Source organism: Loxodonta africana, chromosome 15 (assembly GCF_030014295.1).
Source record: "Loxodonta africana isolate mLoxAfr1 chromosome 15, mLoxAfr1.hap2, whole genome shotgun sequence".
Lineage (NCBI taxonomy): Eukaryota > Metazoa > Chordata > Mammalia > Proboscidea > Elephantidae > Loxodonta > Loxodonta africana.
In genome coordinates, this window is record NC_087356.1 from 25,116,385 (window position 1) to 25,136,836 (window position 20,452).

The window sequence follows — 20,452 nt, forward strand, 5'->3', positions numbered from 1 at the left end:
CAATAATCCTGTCTCATTAACATTATAGAAGGAAGATTTACAGCACATGGAAAATCAGATGACAAAATGGTGGACAATCACACAATACTGGGAATTATGGAGTAGCCAAGTTGACATATATTTTGTCAATCCTTGATAACCTCCCTTGTAGGGTGGATGTGAGGATTAAAACAATAATGGCTTCTATTTATTGAATTCTTACCAAAAAAAAAAAAACCCATGAAAATCAAACTCATTGCTGTCAAGTCAATTCCGACTCATGGTGACCCCATGAGTTACAGAGTAGAACTGTTCCATAGGGTTTTCTTGGCTGTAATCTTTTTTTTGTAGTGGTTAAGTGCTATGGCTGCTAACCAAGAGGTCGGCAGTTCAAATCCACCAGGCGCTTCTTGGAAACTCTACGAGGCAGTTCTACTCTGTCCTATAGGGTCGCTATGAGTCGGAATCGACTCGGTGGCAGTGGATTTTTTTAAAAATAATTTTTACTGTGCTTTAAGTGAAAGATTACAAATCAAGTCAGTCTCTTACACAAAAACCCATATACACCTTGCTACACACTCCCAATTACTCTCCCCCTAATGAGACAGCCTGTTCTCTCCCTCCACTCTTTCTTTTTGTGTCCTTTTCGCCAGCTTCTAACTCCCTCCACCCTCTCATCTCCCTTCCAGGCAGGAGATGCCAACATAGTCTCAAGTGTCCACCTGATCCGAGAAGCTCACTCCTCACCAGCATCTCTCTCCGACCCATTGTCCAGTCCAATCCATGCCTGAAGAGTTGGCTTCGTGGGAATGGTTCCTGTCCTGGGCCAACAGAATGTCTGGGGGCCTTGACCACCAGGGTCCTTCCAGTCTCAATCAGACCATTAAGTCTGGTCTTACGAGAATTTGGGGTCTGCATCCCACTGCTCCCCTGCTCCCTCGGGGTTTCTCTGTTGTGTTCCCTGTCAGGGCAGTCGTCGGTCGTAGCTGGGCACCATCTAGTTCTTCTGGTCTCAGGATGATGTAGTCGCTGGTTCATGTGGCCCTTTCTGTCTCTTGGGCTCGTAATTACCTTGTGTCCTTGGTGTTCTTCATTCTCCTTTGATCCAGGTGGGTCAAGGCCAATTGATGCATCTTAGATGGCTGCTTGCTTGGCTGTAATCTTTATGGAAGCAGATTGCCAGGCCTTTCTTTTGTGGCAGCACTGGTGGGTGGGTTCAAACCACCACCCTTTGGATTAGTAGTTGCATGTAAACCATTTGGGCCACCCAGGGACCTTTAAATTCTTACCACATGCCAGTTATTATTCTAAGAGCTTTTCATGGATGATCTCATTTTAAATGTGTGTGTGTGGTTTTTTGGGTATAAATAAAAGTTTATTTTATGAAAGCAGAATTGTACGGTGTATACTAGTTTGAAAATGCTTTTTTATTTAATAAAACAATTAGAACACCTTTTTTCTGTGTCCTTAAGTATTCTTATCTCCCATAGTTTTAAATAAATAACTTCATAGACTGCCATAATAGCGATGTGCTATAATTTATTCAACCAGTTTCCCTAACAATGGAGATGTATGTAGGTTCTAATTGTCTTCCATTATAAACATTTTGATGAACAAGCTTGTTGGGTAATTTTTAACTTTAGTTAAGCTGTTCTTTCTACTGTGAAGAGATTTTAAATGTTAATGTAGTCAAATTTATCAATCTTTTTTTCCCTTTATGATTTATACCTTTGGCATCATGTTAATAAAGGTTTTCTCTTCATCAAGATTACATACATGTTAATTTACTTTTTTTTTCATAGGTTCATTTTACACACTTAAATCCATACTTTATCTGTAATTTATGTTGATATCTCATGTAAGGAAAGGGTATAGCTTTCTTTCCCCCACCTAAATGGTTATCCACGTGCCTCAGACGATTTAGTTGAGAGACTTACTATCACATATCAAATTTTTATACAGACTTGCATCTGCTTCTGGGCTTTCTATTCTGTCCCACTGATTACATTGATCTATTTCTATGCCATACCATACTGTTTTTGATATTTTAGTTTTATAGCCTATTTTAAGATCTGATGGGGTGAGTACTGAGTCTCATTTTCAAAGTATTTCTTTGGCATTTTATCTCTGTTATTTTCCAGCTGAACTTCCAAATCATGATATGAAGTTTCAAGAAAATTCCATTTGTATTTTAAATGGTATTACAACAAGCATAACGAATTATTTCGGGGGAACTGACATCTTTCCAAAACTGCATCTTGTTACTCTGAGCAATACCTCTAGCATGCTGTATTTTCTTGATTCTAGGACACTACCAAGTAAGAACCACATCATCAGTCTGATAATAGACGTTTGAAAATGAATACAAAACATTGCACTAAATGTCCCACAACTTAAAAAAAAAAAAAACTAACTGGAAATAGCCTACTTTTCTCCATGAACTTGATATTGCTTCGATATTGCAGTTTGAGTTTGTATTTCCTTGATTCCAAGACTTCCAATTTAGGTCTGAGTCTTTACATTCAGAATTTAATGATTGTTCTAAATCACGTTTAGCCATTGACAGTAATCACAGTAATCAAAATTTTCCATTTCAGTGCTTTGTCTTATGATAAAAAAAAAAAAAAATTTCTGGCTTAAGCAATCAGGAAATTTATTATCTTACATACTTGGGAGATCTGACGTCAGTGGGTTTCAGGGCTGGTTGATTCAGCTACTCAGCAATGTTATCAAGGACCTAGCTTGTTTCCTTCCCTCTACTCTGCTATCCTGAATGTACTGGCTTCACCTTCAGGCTGGATGTAGCATCCGGTTAGCAATGTCCAAACATAGAAAGGAGCTGTCTCTCAGTCTCTTTTTTTCAGGAAGGAGGAATCATCCTAGAAGCCCCATGGCACCCTTCCCTTCTCACTGGAAGAACTGGGTCACTAGTCCTTCTGAAACTGATCTCTGGCCAGGGAAAGGGATGACCGTCATAGTTAAATGCTACACAGAATGTACCCCAAGGTGGTGGTGGTTGTTTTTTCGTTATTGGAGATCCTGAGGATTAAGAAAAAATTTGAGGTGCAACAAAAAATAACTGCCTCTTGAACTGCCTAATTTTGTGAACTTCCCAGTTTTGTTGAATTAGTATTGTAGGAAATTAAAAATGTCTCTTGAAAGTCATCTGGGAGCTTTTGACAAATAGCTGTTCATCACCTCACCAGTAATTCTCCACAACAGCCATGCATCGGCCATGCCAACCTCTCCTAGCTTTGAAATTCTATCATCTGTTCTGAGTTATTGTTTAACTGACCAGCTTTGTATGTGACAGGAAAAAGTCTGTGAAACACAGCTTTCCATTTCAGTGCTTTGTCATAATGTAATCCTTTCTGATGGTATTTTAGTTGGTAATTAGGGATCCAGATATAAGTTACTACTTAAGAATGGGAGGCTCTAACAATAGTAAGTATTCAACTGAGATGAGAGTCAGATGAACAGATACTTCTATGCATGGATAATTTCTCACAATCCTGGCTAATAACAATAGCATTTTAATTTTTTTGTCTGGTGGCTGGCTAAGTTTCTTTCACACTGATAGTAAGATATACCTTGATTTCCAAAATATTGAAATGTGAAAAATTTTGTATCTTCGACTGGAGACAGTAGAATAGAATGGTAGTTGATATACTACGTTAGGTCACCGGATCGAATTGAAAATTCATCCTGGTGGTAATTTACTGAAATTAACAAGATTCAGCTTAATAGGGTAAAGTGTTAGTTCACTTCATTAAAAAAGTCAGTAAGAGGTGGAAGAAAAGTCTTAACGGCAGTACTTTTGAAAAAGATCTGAGAGATTTTGTTCACAGCAAGTTCAATGTGAGTTATATAATGTAGTGATAGTAGCTGGGTAACATTCTGAGATATTAATTTTTTTTTTACCCTGTATATCCCCCTTTCCTGTCTTACATGTAGGTAAGCAGTTTTCAGGAAGCCCAAACATTTAGAAGCACTCAGTCGGAGGTGGAGCTGAAAGGGGAGAAGGAGAATGGAGGGAAGAGTCAGGGGAGATTGGCATTCCCTCCCACCCCAAAACTAGAGAAATTTCCAGACTGACAGACAGGGGCCAGAAGACAGAGAGAGCAGTTGGGGCTGGGGCCCAGCTTCATGGCAGTACAACCAGGAGGTGGCCAGTATACCCAGAGAATGGCTGTGTGGCACTCGGGCCTTTGTTGCTGTTAGATGTCATTGAATCGATTTTCAACTCATTACGACCTCTTGTGACAGAGTAGAACTATCCCATAGGGTCTCCTAGGCTATATTCTTTACAGGAGCAGATTGCCGGGTCTTTTCTCCCATGGAGTCGGTGGGTGGGTTCAGACTACAGACTTTTTGGTTAGGGGCCAAGGACTTAACTATTGTTCCACCAGGGCATACCTTTAATTACCTTCCTTCAATTGTATGCAAATTGCACCCCAATTTAAAAAAAAAAAAAGAAGAAATGCTAAAATGATCAATAGCTATTGGTCGCCTGAAGTCAGAATTTATTAAGCCAAGACCTCCTTATGTTATAAGTAAGGCCTTCTAATATTTCTCATGGGTGTCAGGGTACAGAATTCCTTGTGGCTTGGCCTGTGTCTCTGGGGTTTAAACATCTGCAGATTGAAGCAGAAGCGATAAAGGAGACCCTCAAGAAAAGAAGAGGCTCTATGTGAGCTTGGTGACTGCTGCGAAACTGTGAGCTGTTCCATTTAATACAATCGCATGACAGGATGATAAATCATCTCAAAATCATATAATAAAGACCGTAGATTAAACTAAACTCCTTTCTACACAGCAACTCCTGAGTCCCGACTTTCTCACTTCCCCCAGTTTGTCCTCAGTAGTCTGTTTCCAAGGAGCTCTTGTGGCGCAGTGGTTAAGCACTCGGCAATTAATCAAAACGTTGGCAGTTTGAACCCACTGGCCGCTTTACTGGAGAAAGACGTGGCAGTCTGGTTCTACAACGATTTACAGCCTTGGAAACGCTCTGGGGCAGATCTACTGTGTCCTGTAGGGTCACTATGAGTAGGAATCGACTGGATGCCAATGGGCTTGTTTAATCTTTACAGGAGCGGATTGCCAGATCTTTCTCCTTTGGAGATGCTGGGTGGGTTTGAACTACCACCTTTCAGTTAGCAGCCCAGAGCTTAACTGTTTTGCCACCAGGGCTCTTTCATGGGCCTGTAAAAACAAAAAACAAACCCCTCCTCCCAGTGGTAGTGTGGCATCAACTGCTTACATTCTTGAAACTTTGACATAACCCTGGAGGAAAGAAGCACAAAGATAACCAAGTTAAATTTTCTGCCATCTTGTTGGGAAGGGGGCCTGGAGTCAGAAAGTAAGTTATAAAAAAATAAAGGGCTATTTCTTGCACACCCAAATTTGGCAACTAAGATAGCTACAGCTCCATAATCTTGGGCTGAACTGACAGCAGCATAGTAGCTATAATACAATCCACTGTACCCTGCGCTGGAACATTTTATTTCATTCCAATGGCCAGAATTTTAAGCATGCAAGCAAACGGGAATACTTCTGTCCTCTAGGGGGTGCTCAAGATTCCCTCACCCACCTCAGGTACTCCTGGGATGTGAATCATGGGCAAGAACATTGCTGGCCTTACTACTAGCGCCCTGGTCACTCTCTGGAGGAGGCTTGTTCTTCTCACATGGGGTCTACGTGATAAGACACTCCAGCGGCTGCTGCCAACCTGGAAAGATGGGAAGGCCTGAGAAGAATCAGTTCTACTTTGACCTTAAGAGAGAGTCATCGCTTTCCCTCTTTTTCTTTTTGGACTGTTTTCTCACAGCCATAAGGGCAGAGTTTAAGATGTGAGCATTGGGAAAAAGGGCCCAGGATGCAGCTCCATTTGTTTTTAGAATTGGGCCTTAGGCCAACAGAGGCCCATAGCTGCACATAGTCCTGTTCAACTCAGCAGGAGACCAACTAGGGCTTGGGGCAAGAATGTTACAAAATACAGCAATTTGAGGGAGGCTGACAGAATTTTTCTTTTCTTAGGAAGTGGAAAGACCACCATTCCCCATTGCCTAACAAGCTTGCTTCACTACTACAAAGTATGTAAGAGACCACTTCCAAGATGACAAAGTATGTAAGAGACCACTTCCAAGATGGAGGCTAAATTAGAAACTATTGCTCACCTTCTCACAAGGATATCAGTATCAATCCCGTCATGCATTGTGCTCCTGTTTATGGCAAGCCCCACTAGAGTCCAAGTCCAAGTCTCCCAGGGTATCACCATCCAGAAGAAACGTCTCTATACTGCAGCAATGTACATTGCTTAATCTGACCAATCTCCTGCTCTTCTCTGTCCCCACTACTCCCACTGTGCCTTCTGGAACCCTAGGTTTGTCACCAGACGGATTGCCTACATCCTCAACTTTTTTTCCGAGTGGAACTTGACCTTGCTTTAATGAAAACCTTGTTGTCTCCTGAGGACAACATTTTTAAAAAAAAATTTTCAGGTTTCTCAAGGCAAATAACACACGGCCTGAAGGCTTGCTCCTCACTGACGCTTCTAGGATCTTTCTTCTTCCTCCTTCCTCAGCCCCTCCCCGCTCTCAGCTGTTGTGAGGCAGTACCATCAGACCCTACTCACAGGTTACTGCTCCTTCTTAAAGTCACATACATACCTTCAGTCTTTCCCCTTCTTCACTGGGATTCTAACAACTGGCTCACTGTCTTTCTCTCACCACTATTCCCGTTAGCATTCTTGGTGACTTCAACCCCTACATAGATGATTCATCCCACACATGGCCACTTTGTCCCTTTACCTCTTAATCTTTCTCCCTGCCCCAATGTCATCCATTCTTTCCAATGGTCATACCTTAAACTTCATCATTACCAATAACTGGTTGTTGTTGTTAGGTGCTGTTGAGTCAGTTCTTACTCATAGCAACCCTAGGTACAACAACCATTCTCATACTCGTTACCCTTGAGCCCATTGTTGCAGCCACTGTGTCAGTCCATCTTGTTGAGGGTCTTCCTCTTTTTTGCTGCCTCTCTGCTTTACCAAGCATGATGTCCTTCTACAGGGACTGATCTCCCCTAACAGCATGTCCAAAGTATGTGAGATGAAGTCTCGCCATCCTTGCTTCTAAGGATCATTCTGGCTGGACTTCTTCCAAGGCAGATTTGTTTGTTCTTTTGGCAGTCCATGGCATGGTCAATACTCTTTACCGAGACCGTAATTCAAATGCATCAGTTCTTCTTCGGTCTTCCTTATTCATTGCCCAGCTTTCACATGCATATGGGTCAATTGAAAATACCATGGTTTGGGTCAGGCGCACCTTAGTCCTTAGAGTGGCATCTTTGTTTTTTAAGATTTTAAAGAGGTCTTTTGCAGCAGATTTGCCCAGTGCAATTTGTCATTTGATTTCTTGACTGCTGCTTCCATGGGTGTTGGAACAACTGTAATACCTCTTAAATCTAGACTTCAGCATCCTCTTCTCTGGCTACCACTACCACCTCCACCACCACCTGTCTCTCCAGCTCATTTATCCAATTACTCCAACCCCAGCAATTCTTCAACTCCATTGAAGCCTCTGGTCCATTGACCTGACTTTTACACTGTCCACCTTCCCCCTCATGATCTCATTTCCTCCCTCACCCAACATATAGTCCAAGGTCCATCATTATAGTCATTTCTTTGTAAATACCTCAACTCCCTTGTCCTTTACTTTCCCTAGTACTTTCCAAGCAAAAACCCAATGCTGGCTAAAGTCATCTCTCTACCTACTCAACTTGCAAGCAGTAGACATGGCTGAAGAAAAATCCCACAGCCATGCTGACTATTCTTTTTTTTTTTTAATTAATTTTTATTAAGCTTCAAGTGAACATTTACAAATCCAATCAGTCTGTCACATGTAAGTTTACATACATCTTACTCCCTTCTCCCACTTGCTCTCTCCCTATTGAGTCAGCCCTTTCAGTCTCTCGTTTTGTGACAATTTTGCCAGCTTCCCTCTCTCTCTATCTTCCCATCCCCCCTCCAGACAAGAGTTGCCAACACACTCTCAAGTGTCCACCCGATTTAATTAGCTCACTCTTCATCAGCATCTCTCTCCCCCCGCCCGCTGACCAGTCCCTTTCATGTCTGATGAGTTGTCTTCGGGAATGGTTCCTGTCCTGTGCCAACAGAAGGTCTGGGGAGCATTGCCGCCGGGATTCCTCCAGTCGCAGTCAGACCATTAAGTATGGTCTTTTTATGAGAATTTGGGGTCTGCATCCCACTGATCTCCTGCTCCCTCAGGAGTTCTCTGTTGTGCTCCCTGACAGGGCAGTCATCGATTGTGGCCAGGCACCAACTAGTTCTTCTGGTCTCAGGATGATGTAGGTCTCTGGTTCATGTGGCCCTTTCTGTCTCTTGGGCTCTTAGTTGTCGTGTGACCTTGGTGTTCTTCATTTTCTTTTGCTCCAGGTGGGTTGAGACCAATTGATGCACCTTAGATGGCCGCTTGTTAGCATTTAAGACCCAGACACCACATTTCAAAGTGGGATGCAGAATGTTTTCATAATAGAATTATTTTGCCAATTGACTTAGAAGTCCCCTCAAACCATGTTCCCCAGACCCCCGCCCCTGTTCCGCTGACCTTTGAAGTATTTATTTTATCCTGGAAACTTCTTTGCTTTTAGTCCAGTCCAATTGAGCTGACCTTCCATGTATTGAGTGTTGTCTTTCCCTTCTCCCAAAGCAGTTCTTATCTACTGATTAATCAGTAAAAAACCCTCTCCCTCCCTCCCTCCCCCCTTCGTAACCACAAAAGTATGTGTTCTTCTCAGTTTTTACTATTTCTCAAGATCTTATAATAGTGGTCTTATACAATATTTGTCCTTTTGCCTCTGACTAATTTCACTCAGCATAATGCCTTCCAGGTTCTTCCATGTTATGAAATGTTTCACAGATTCCTCACTGTTCTTTATCGATGCGTAGTATTCCATTGTGTGAATATACCACAATTTATTTACCCATTCATCCGTTGACGGACACCTTGGTTGCTTCCAGCTTTTTGCTATTGTAAACAGAGCTGCAATAAACATGGGTGTGCATATATCTGTTTGTGTGAAGGCTCTTGTATCTCTAGGGTATATTCCGAGGAGTGGGATTTCTGGGTTGTATGGTAGTTCTATTTCTAACTGTTTAAGATAACTCCAGATAGATTTCCGAAGTGGTCGTACCATTTTACATTCCCACCAGCAGTGTATGAGAGTTCCAATCTCTCCGCAGCCTCTCCAACATTTATTATTTTGTGTTTTTTGGATTAATGCCAGCCTAGTTGGTGTGAGATGGCATCTCATCGTAGTTTTAATTTGCATTTCTCTAATGGCTAATGATCGAGAGCATTTTCTCATGTATCTGTTGGCTGCCTGAATATCTTCTTTAGTGAAATGTGTGTTCATATCCTTTGCCCACTTCTTGATTGGGTTGTTTGTCCTTTTGTGGTTGAGTTTTGACAGAATCATGTAGATTTTAGAGATCAGGCGCTGGTCGGAGATGTCATAGCTGAAAATTCTTTCCCAGTCTGTAGGTGGTCTTTTTACTCTTTTGGAAAAGTCTTTAGATGAGCATAGGTGTTTGATTTTTAGGAGCTCCCAGTTATCTGGTTTCTCTTCATCATTTCTGGTAATGTTTTGTATTCTGTTTATGCCTTGTATTAGGGCTCCTAGGGTTGTCCCTATTTTTCTTCCATGATCTTTATCGTTTTAGTCTTTATGTTTAGGTCTTTGATCCACTTGGAATTAGTTTTTGTGCATGGTGTAAGGTATGGGTCCTGTTTCATTTTTTTGCAAATGGATATCCAGTTATGCCAGCACCATTTGTTAAAAAGACTATCTTTTCCCCAATTAACTGACACTGGGCCTTTGTCAAATATCAGCTGCTCATACATGGATGGATTTATACCTGGGTTCTCAATTCTGTTCCATTGGTCTATGTGCCTGTTATTGTACCAGTACCAGGCTGTTTTGACTACTGTGGCTGTATAATAGGTTCTGAAATCAGGTAGCGTGAGGCCTCCCTCTTTCTTCTTCTTTTTCAGTAATGCTTTGCTTATCCGGGGCTTCTTTCCCTTCCGTATGAAATTGGTGATTTGTTTCTCTATCCCCTTAAAATATGACATTGGAATTTGGATCGGAAGTGCGTTATATGTATAGATGGCTTTTGGTAGAATAGACATTTTTACTATGTTAAGTCTTCCTATCCATGAGCAAGGTATGTTTTTCCACTTAAGTATGTCCTTTTGAATTTCTTGTAGTAGAGCTTTGTAGTTTTCTTTGTACAGGTCTTTTACATCCTTGGTAAGATTTATTCCTAAGTATTTTATCTTCTTGGGGGCTACTGTGAATGGTATTGATTTGGTTATTTCCTCTTCGGTGTTCTTTTTGTTGATGTAGAGGAATCCAAGTGATTTTTGTATGTTTATTTTATAACCTGAGACTCTGCCAAACTCTTCTATTAGTTTCAGTAGTTTTCTGGAGGATTCCTTAGGGTTTTCTGTGTATAAGATCACGTCATCTGCAAATAGTGATAACTTTACTTCCTCCTTGCCAATCCGGATACCTTTTATTTCTTTGTCTAGCCTAATTGCCCTGGCTAGGACTTCAAGCACGATGTTGAATAAGAGCGATGATAAAGGGCATCCTTGTCTGGTTCCCGTCCTCAAGGGAAATGCTTTCAGGTTCTCTCCATTTAGAGTGATATTGGCTGTTGGCTTTGCATAGATGCCCTTTATTATGTTGAGGAATTTTCCTTCAATTCCTATTTTGGTAAGAGTTTTTATCATAAATCGGTGTTAAACTTTGTCAAATGCCTTTTCTGCATCAATTGATAGGATCATGTGGTTTTTATCTTTTGTTTTATTTATGTGATGGATTACATTAATGGTTTTTCTGATATTAAACCAGCCTTGCATACCTGGTATAAATCCCACTTGATCATGGTGAATTATTTTTTTGATGTGTTGTTGGATTCTATTGGCTAGAATTTTGTTGAGGATTTTTGCATCTATGTTCATGAGGCATATAGGTCTATAATTTTCTTTTTTTGTAATGTCTTTACCTGGTTTTGGTATCAGGGAGGTGGTAGCTTCATAGAATGAGTTGGGTAGTATTCCGTCATTTTCTATGCTTTGAAATACCTTCAGAAGTAGTGGTGTTAAGTCTTCTCTGAAAGTTTGGTAGAACTCTGCAGTGAAGCCGTCCGGGCCAGGGCTTTTTTTTGTTGGAAGTTTTTTGATTACCGTTTCAATCTCTTTTTTTGTTATGGGTCTATTTAGTTGTTCTACTTCTGAATGTGTTAGTTTAGGTAGGTAGTGTTTTTCCAAGAATTCATCCATTTCTTCTAGGTTTTCAAATTTGTTAGAGTACAATTTTTCGTAGTAATCTGAAATGATTCTTTTAATTTCATTTGGTTCTGTTGTAATGTGGTCCTTCTCGTTTCTTATTCGGGTTATTTGTTTCCTTTCCTGTTTTTCTTTAGTCAGTCTAGCCAATGGTTTATCAATTTTGTTAATTTTTTCAAAGAACCAGCTTTTGGCTTTGTTAATTCTTTCAATTGTTTTTCTGTCCTCTAATTCATTTAGTTCAGCTCTAATTTTTATTATTTGTTTTCTTCGGGTGCCTGATGGATTCTTTTGTTGCTCACTTTCTATTTGTTCAAGTTGTCGGGACAGTTCTCTGATTTTGGCTCTTTCTTCTTTTTGTATGTGTGCATTTATTGATATAAATTGGCCTCTGAGCACTGCTTTTGCTGTGTCCCAGAGGTTTTGATAGGAAGTATTTTCATTCTCGTTGCATTCTATGAATTTCCTTATTCCCTCCTTGATGTCTTCTATAACCTAGTCTTTTTTCAGGAGGGTATTGTTTATTTTCCAAGTATTTGATTTTTTTCCCCTAGTTTTTCCGTTATTGATTTCTAGTTTCATTGCCTTGTGGTCTGAGAAGATGCTTTGTAATATTTCGATGTTTTGGACTCTGCAAAGGTTTGTTTTATGACCTAATATGTGGTCTATTCTAGAGAATGTTCCATGTGCACTAGAAAAAAAAGTATATTTTGCAGCAGTTGGGTGGAGAGTTCTGTATAAGTCAATGAGGTCAAGTTGGTTGATTGTTGTAAGTAGGTCTTCCGTGTCTCTGTTGAGCTTCTTACTGGATGTCCTGTCCTTCTCCGAAAGTGGTGTGTTGAAGTCTCCTACTATAATTGTGGAGGTGTCTATCTCACTTTTCAATTCTGTTAAAATTTGATTTATGTATCTTGCAGCCCTGTCATTGGGTGCATAAATATTTAATATGGTTATATCTTCCTGATCAATTGTCCCTTTTATCATTATATAGTGTCCTTCTTTATCCTTTGTGGTGGATTTAAGTCTAAAGTCTATTTTGTCAGAAATTAATATTGCTACTCCTCTTCTTTTATGCTTATTGTTTGCTTGATATATTTTTTTCCATCCTTTGAGTTTTAGTTTGTTTGTGTCTCTAAGTCTAAGGTGTGTCTCTTCTAGGCAGCATATAGATGGATCGTGTTTCTTTATCCAGTCCGTGACTCTCTGTCTCTTTATTGGTGCATTTAGTCCATTTACATTCAGCGTAATTATAGATAAATAAGTTTTTAGTGCTGTCATTTTGATGCCTTTTCATGTGTGTTGTTGGCCATTTCATTTGTCCACATACTTTTTTGTGCTGAGACGTTTTTCTTATTAAATTGTGAGATCCTCATTTTCATAGTGTTTGACTTTATGTTAGTTGAGTCGTTACGTTTTTCTTGGCTTTTATCCTGAGTTATGGAGTTGATATTCCTTTTTGTGGTTACCTTATTATTTACCCCTATTTTTCTAAGTAAAAACCTAACTTGTATGGTTCTATATCGCCTTGTATCACTCTCCGTATGGCAGTTCAATGCCTCCTGTATGTAGTCCCTCTTTTTGATTATTGTGATCTTTTACCTATTGACTTCCATGATTCCCTGTTATGTGTATTATTTTATTTATTTATTTATTTATTTTAAAAAATTAATCTTAATTTGTTTGTTTTTGTGATTTCCCTATTTGAGTTGATATCAGGACGTTCTGTTTTGTGACCTTGTATTGTGCTAGGTACCTGATATTATTGGTTTTCTGACCAAACAATCTCCTTTAGCATTTCTTGTAGCTTTGGTTTGGTTTTTGCAAATTCTCTAAACTTGTGTTTATCTGTAAATATCTTAATTTCGCCTTCGTATTTCAGAGAGAGTTTTGCTGGATATATGATCCTTGGCTGGCAGTTTTTCTCCTTCAGTGCTCTGTATATGTCGTCCCATTCCCTTCTTGCCTGCATGGTTTCTGCTGAGTAGTCTGAACTTATTGATTCTCCCTTGAAGGAAACCTTTCTTTTCTCCCTGGCTGCTTTTAAAATTTTCTGTTTATCTTTGTTTTTGGCAAGTTTGATGATAATATGTCTTGGTGTTTTTCTTTTTGGATCAATCTTAAATGGGGTTCAACGAGCATCCTGGATAGATATCCTTTCGTCTTTCATGATGTCAGGGAAGTTTTGTGTCAGGAGTTCTTCAACTATTTTCTCTGTGTTTTCTGTCCCCACTCCCTGTTCTAGGACTCCAATCACTTGCAAGTTATCCTTCTTGATAGAGTCCCACATGATTCTTAGGGTTTCTTCATTTTTTTAAATTCTTTTATCTGATTTTTTTTCAGCTATGTTGATGTTGATTCCCTGGTCCTCCAGATGTCCCAGTCTGCGTTCTAATTGCTCGAGTCTGCTCCTCTGACTTCCTATTGCGTTGTCTAATTCTGTAATTTTATTGTTAATCTTTTGGATTTCTACATGCTGTCTCTCTATGGATTCTTGCAACTTATTAATTTTTCCACTATGTTCTTGAATAATCTTTTTGAGTTCTTCAACAGTTTTATCAGTGTGTTCCTTGGCTTTTTCTGCAGTCTGCCTTATTTCATTTGTGATGTCCTTAAGCATTCTGTAAATTAGTTTTTTATATTCTGTATCTGATAATTCCAGGATTGTATCTTCATTTGGGAAAGATTTTGATTCTTTTGTTTGGGGGGTTGGAGAAGCTGTCATGGTCTGCTTCTTTATGTAGTTTGATACGGACTGCTGTCTCCGAGCCATCACTGGGAAACTAGTTTTTCCAGAAAATCCGCTGACTGGTTACGCTGGCTGCAGGCTCTGTAAACAATCGCTGCCTCCCCGTATTTGTTCGTTCTCCGTCTCTAAATCTGTGTTTGTTGTTCAGAGTTCGTAGATTGTTATGTATGTGATCGATTCACTTGTTTTTCCGAGTCTTTGTTGCAAGAGGGATCCGTGGTAGCGTCCACCTAGTCCGCCATCTTGGACGCTACTCCCATGCTGACTATTCTTGTCTTGCATTTATGACCACAAATCTCAAGAGATCTCCTAATGCTTTCCAGAAATCCTGCCAAAGTTTTCTTTTCAATTCATTTTCCTGATTTCCAAGAGGCCATTTGTACACTTCACTGTCTGTAAGATACAACTTGTCTTCTCCCTACTTGTTGTCTCTTATTTCACAATAGCTCATCTTCCCATCACCAAATTGACCAGCCTACCTGCCTCTGTTCTCATATACTCTACTTTTGTTTCCAGGTCAGTAGAGGTATTATCCCCTGGTCTAGAGCTAACTTCTCCACTCGTGCTCTGGATCCTGTCCCCTCTGGTCTACTGTTATTGTCTCCTCTTTCCTCCATCATTAAAATGTTACCCTCTCTCTGCACTCTAGTCAACTGGCCTTCTTGCTCTCTTCAAACCCAAGCTTGTTCTTGCCTCAGGGTCTTCTCACTTGCTGTTTCTTTTTACCAGGAATGCACTTTCCACATATTTCCTTAAGTCTCACTCTCTCACTTCATCCAGGTGTTAAGAGTTACCTCACCAGAGAGGCCTTCCCTGCCCATCATATATTAGATAGCCACTGGTCCCTGTGGCTCTCTATCCCTTCATCTTGCTTTATTTTTTTCTCCTATTACGTGCAACATTATATATATATATAAAATTTATTGCCTGTTTCCTCTACTGGAGTATAAACTCCGTGAGAGCAGGGACTTTTCTTAATTGCTAATCATTCATTGTTATCTCCAGCTAGCACAGCAACTGCACATAGAAGGTACTCAGTAAACATACTTTGAATGAATACGTGAATTAAATTGAAATATTTTCCCTACCCCTGCATAGTTTCTTGAAGAACCTGTGATGGACTTGAGTAGCCCTGGGACCTAGCCGAATACCATCTTGTGGCAACTAACAAATGCAGCCAGGAAAGGTGAAGGGTCTTGCAGCTCAGTCATCTGGGTGCTGAATGAAATACCTGGGGTGCTTCTTCTGAATAAAAGATGATTTAGGGAGGACAGACTAACTCTCTTTAAATGTTCAGAAGTATCCTGTGAAAGAGTGGTTAGATTCATTCATTATTGCTCTAAAACTCTGGTCTTCAAATTAAAAAAAAAAGTTCGTCTGTATCAGTAAAATAATTTCATCACCCTTCCAGTAAGTGTATATTTATTTGCAAATTATAGTCACATTAATCATTAGCAAATCTGGATATCTTTCTTGTTTTAAGATAGAAAATAAACAACTCTAGTGTTTTTTTCCCTGTTATTTGGCTGCTATTCATAAGGTTTTCACTGGCTAATTCTTTTCAGAAGTAGGCTGCTGGGTCCTTCTTCCTAGGCTGTCTTAGTCTGGAAGCTCAGCTGAAACCTGTCTGCTATCTGAGTACCAGTGTCATAGTTTCCAGCATCACAACAACACGCAAGCCCCCACAGTATGACAAACTGAGAGATGCGCGGGGGTGTCAACAAATGGATGCAACACTGGAGGTACTCACTTATCTATGGCAAGAAATTCGGAAGACAGCTACCTGGCCAACTGATTGGAAGAGATCCATATTTATGCCTATCCTCAAGAAAGGTGATCCAACCGAATGCAAAAATTATTGAACAATGTCATTAATATTACACACTAGTAAAATTTTGCTGAAGATCATCCAAAAGCAGCTGCAGCAGTACATCAACAGAGAACTGCCAGAAATTCAGGCCAGATTCAGAAGAGGACATGGAACCAGGGATATCATTGCTGATGTCAGATAGATCCTGGCTGAAAGCAAAGGACACCAGAAAGATGTTTACCTGTGTTTTACTGACTGTGCAAAGGCATTTGACTGTGTGGATTGTAACAAATTATGGATAATATTGTGAAGAATGGGAATTCCAGGACACTTAACTGTGCTCATGAGGAACTTGTACATAGATCAAGAGGCAGTTGTTCAAACAGAACTAGGGGATACTGCGTGGTTTAAAGTCAGGAAAGGTGTGTGTCAGGGTTGTATCCTTTAACCATGCCTATTCAATCTGTATGCTGAGAAGCTGAACTATATGAAGAAGAATGGGGCATCAGAATTGGAGGAAGACTCATTAACAGCCTGTGTTATGCAGATGACACAACCTTGCTTGCTGAAAGTGAAGAGGACTTGAAGCACTTACTAATGAAGATCAAAGACCACAGCCTTCTGTATGGATTACTCTTCAACACAAGGAAAACAAAAATCCTCACAACTGGACCAATAAACAACATCTTGATAAATGGAGAAAAGATTGAAGTTGTCAAGGATTTCATTTTACTTGGACCCACAATCAACACCCATGGAAGCAGCAGTTAAGAAATCAAAAGATGGATTGCTTTGAGCAAATCTGCTAGGAAAGACTTCTTTAAAGTGTTGAAAAGCAAAGATGCGCCTGACCCAAGCCATGGTATTTTCAATCACCTCATATGCATGCAGAAGCTGGACAATGAATAAGGAAGACTGAAGAAGAATTGATGCCTTCGAACTGTGGTGTTGGCGATGAATATTGAATATACCACATGAACTGCCAAAAGAATGAACAAATCTGTCTTGGAGGAAGTACAGTCAGGATGCTCCTTAGAAACAAGGATGGTGAGACTGTCTTACATACTTTGGACATGTTATCAGAAGGGATCAGTCCCTGGAGAAGGACATCATGCTTGGTAAAGTACACGGTCAGTGAAGAAAAGGAAGACCCTCAAAGAGATGGGTTGACACAGTGGCCATGACAATTGGCTCAAGCATAACAGTGATCGTGAGAATGGCGCAGGACCAGGCAGTGTTTCATTCTATTGTACACAGGGTTACTATGAGTCAGAACCGACTCGAAAGCATCTAACAACAACAACAACTACAGTGTTTTTTTTTCCCCCACATTCTGGGCATTATGGATTTAATTGTGTCCCCCTGCAAAGTGTATGTTGTAAATCCTAACTCTTATGCCTGTGGAAGAGCCCTGGTGGTACAGTAGTTAAGCATTTGGCTGCTAATCAAAAGGTCGGCAGTTCAAATCACCAGCCATTCCTTGGAAACCCTGTGAGGCAGTTTTACTCTGTGCTCCTTGGAAACTCTATGGGGCAGTTCTACTCTGTCCTATAGGGTCGCTATGAGTCGGAATCGACTCGATGGCAGTGGATTTGGTTTTGGATAGGGTCACTGAGTTGGATTCAACTCAATGGCAACTGGTTTGGTTTTTTGGGTTTTTTTTATACCAGTGGATGTAATCCCATTTGTAAAGAGAATGTTCTTTGTTACGTTAATGAGGCCATATCAGTGTAGACTGTCTTAAAACTACTGGTTTTTGAAATATAAAAGGAGCAAAAAAGGCACAGAGAAGCAAGTAAGAACAAATGGGGGAAAGGTAGGTGCTAAGTAGAAATCTCCAAGCAACACCAAGAAGAATGCTAGAGTAGCTATGGTAAGGATTTCCCCCAGAATGTACAGAGACAGCCTTCAGAGACAGCATTCCCCTAGAGCTGACACCCTAAATTTGGACTGCTAGCCTCCTACACTGTAAGAAAATAAATTTATGTTCTTTAAAACCACACATTTGTGGTATTTCTGTTACAGCAGCACTAGCTAACTAAGATACTGGGGGAAGTTCAACGGAGACCATGCTTTAGGGGCCCCAACTAGTACTAGTGGGGAGAGATTTAGGGAGGCTGACTCTGGCTGTACTGAATCATTTGATGAAGCTCTAAGCGCTTTCATGTTCACAGCCCTCTTCTAGGGAACAGCCAGGGTATTAGTTTCTTCACAAAGCAGTTATGGCTGGGCTTGTGAGACTCCAGCTACCTGATTAGATTAAGGTTGTTATCTAAGCCAGAAGCAAGAATGGCTACATAGACTGGACATAAAAGAAGTCGTTGCATATACTGTGGTGTGTTAGTTTGGATCCTTCAGGAATCAGATGGCAAGACAGAGTCAGAAGTACAACAGATATATGTGGGAAATGCTTGCAAAGGGTAAAGGAGAGAGAATGCAGGAGTAGTTGGGAAGATCTTGCTGATGACACCAGTGAAAGGAGAGAAAGAAAGAGGGATTGAGTAGGAAGAGCCTCAGACTGCAGTGCATCTCAGAAAATCTCGGCCTGCTGGATGGGGAGTCTTCATACATAAGTTGTCTGCTAGAAGAGTCGTTTGTCTGCCCAAAATGGCCTAATTCTTCTCTTTCACGCTCTGTCATTGACTGCAGTTAGTCTGGATAGAGTTCTGAGAAGATCATCTCCATGATGGCCTTAGGTGGCCTAGCAAAAGGCTGACCAAATAGGGGACTCTGAATTGGGTGACAACAAACTGACCCAACCATATTTTCTTTCTTGGGAAGAATGAATGTCTGCTTCTGAAGGCAGACAACTTACTGGGTCCTTAGAACTGCTTATTGGACTGGAATGACCATAAGCACTTCTTCTAGTTCCCCATGAGGGACCCCTGAAATCCAGGCCAGAGTCCTGCTGTGGAAGTCCTGCTTCCTTCCTTCTACATGTGGCCTTACATTACACTTTCCTTTCCTAGGGTCACCTGTGCACATAACTCCCCCATACCTGAAAGAGCTTTTCTGAAACACTGTTTAATGTAAGGAAGAACTTTCTTAAGGTAAGAGCCTCCAGTGGTGGAATATGCTGGCCTCTCAGGAATTGTGTGACGTCTTCACCTTAGGTGGCATGCTTTCCTCATTAATTTTGGAATTTACTGGAAAATTGGACTAGATCAATATTTCTCAAAGAGTGTATTGTCTGTATCAGAATCAGCTGTGTGTGTGTGTGTAGTGGTGTGTGTGTGTGGGGGTTGTTAAAAATGTAGATCTCTGGGCCTCACCCAGATCCTTCATATCTTGGAGAGGGATTCAGGGATCTGCAAACTTCAGTGGGAGTCTGGCTGGATAAAACACACTATGAAGTCTCTCTCTACTTTAAGAGCCTACGATTCAACTTCTAATGCTGTTTATTAACTGGTACGAGCTAGGAGCCCTTGGGCAGTTTAGTTAACCTTTTGAATCTTGACTTTGTCACCTGGAAAACAGAAGTTACTATACAAGATTCTCTCCTAGCTTTGGACTCTCATGAGTCTGTTTTATACCCTGTCTCCTTTTATTTGATGTTTTCTTCGTAGATGGGTACAAGTGGGCTTGTTAAAAAAAAAAATGTGTGTTCCAATGAAATGAAATAATAAGTGCTCAATAAATTTGCTTTGGTTGATAGTTTGGCTTAGTCAAAGGAGACCATTCAAAACAGCAGGAAAGCTACATCTTAAAAGCCAGGAGCTTCCCAAACCTTGGCTCACTTCAGAGCTAAACATGAAAGCCGTTATTTAAGTTGTACTTCTGAAATGAATTAGAGGGAGGAGGCAGTGACTTACACATCATAGGGCTGATACCAGCCAACAAACCCTCTGCTAGTGATGCTTGTTGCCTAAAAGAGGTTTTCCTTGTGTGGCTTTATCAAAGGCCACGAGCTGCAGCCGAACACACAGAGCTGCTCCTGTATGGGCACAGAGACCCTCTGTAAGGCTGCCCCTCAGAGGAGCCACAGGGCTGGTTTTCCATCCTCTCTGGAGGTAGGAGGATGGAGGAGGAGAAGGAGGCCCATGGGGTTTGTCCAGATCCCAGAGGTAGCAGGCAAGACATGCAATATTCACTGTCGTATCTAAAGATCCAGAAGTCCCAGGCTGGTGGCTTTGGCTGCAGTGCCTCCATCTACTTTGCTTTTGAGTGAATATTTAGGAAAAGGAGAGCTGTATTTCTCAGTCAAGGACATTTTATGTTGTTTGGGATCTGATAGAAACTTCTGTCAGAGTGGGACCTGTATGGCTCCTATTAGCTAAACCAAAACCAGACCAAACCGATAAGATTTTCAATGGCTGATTTTTTTGATGTAGATCACCAGGCTTTTCTTCTAAGCTACCTCTGTGTGGACTCAAACCGCCAACCTATCAGTTAGTAGCTGAGCACTTAACTGTTTGCTTCACCCTCCCCCCAAACAAAAACAAAACCAAACTTGTTGCCAACGAGTGGATTCTGACTCCCCAGGGACTCCCTATTAGCTAAAGGCAGCTGTTACTGAAGTCAGATTATCTGGGTGAGAACCTG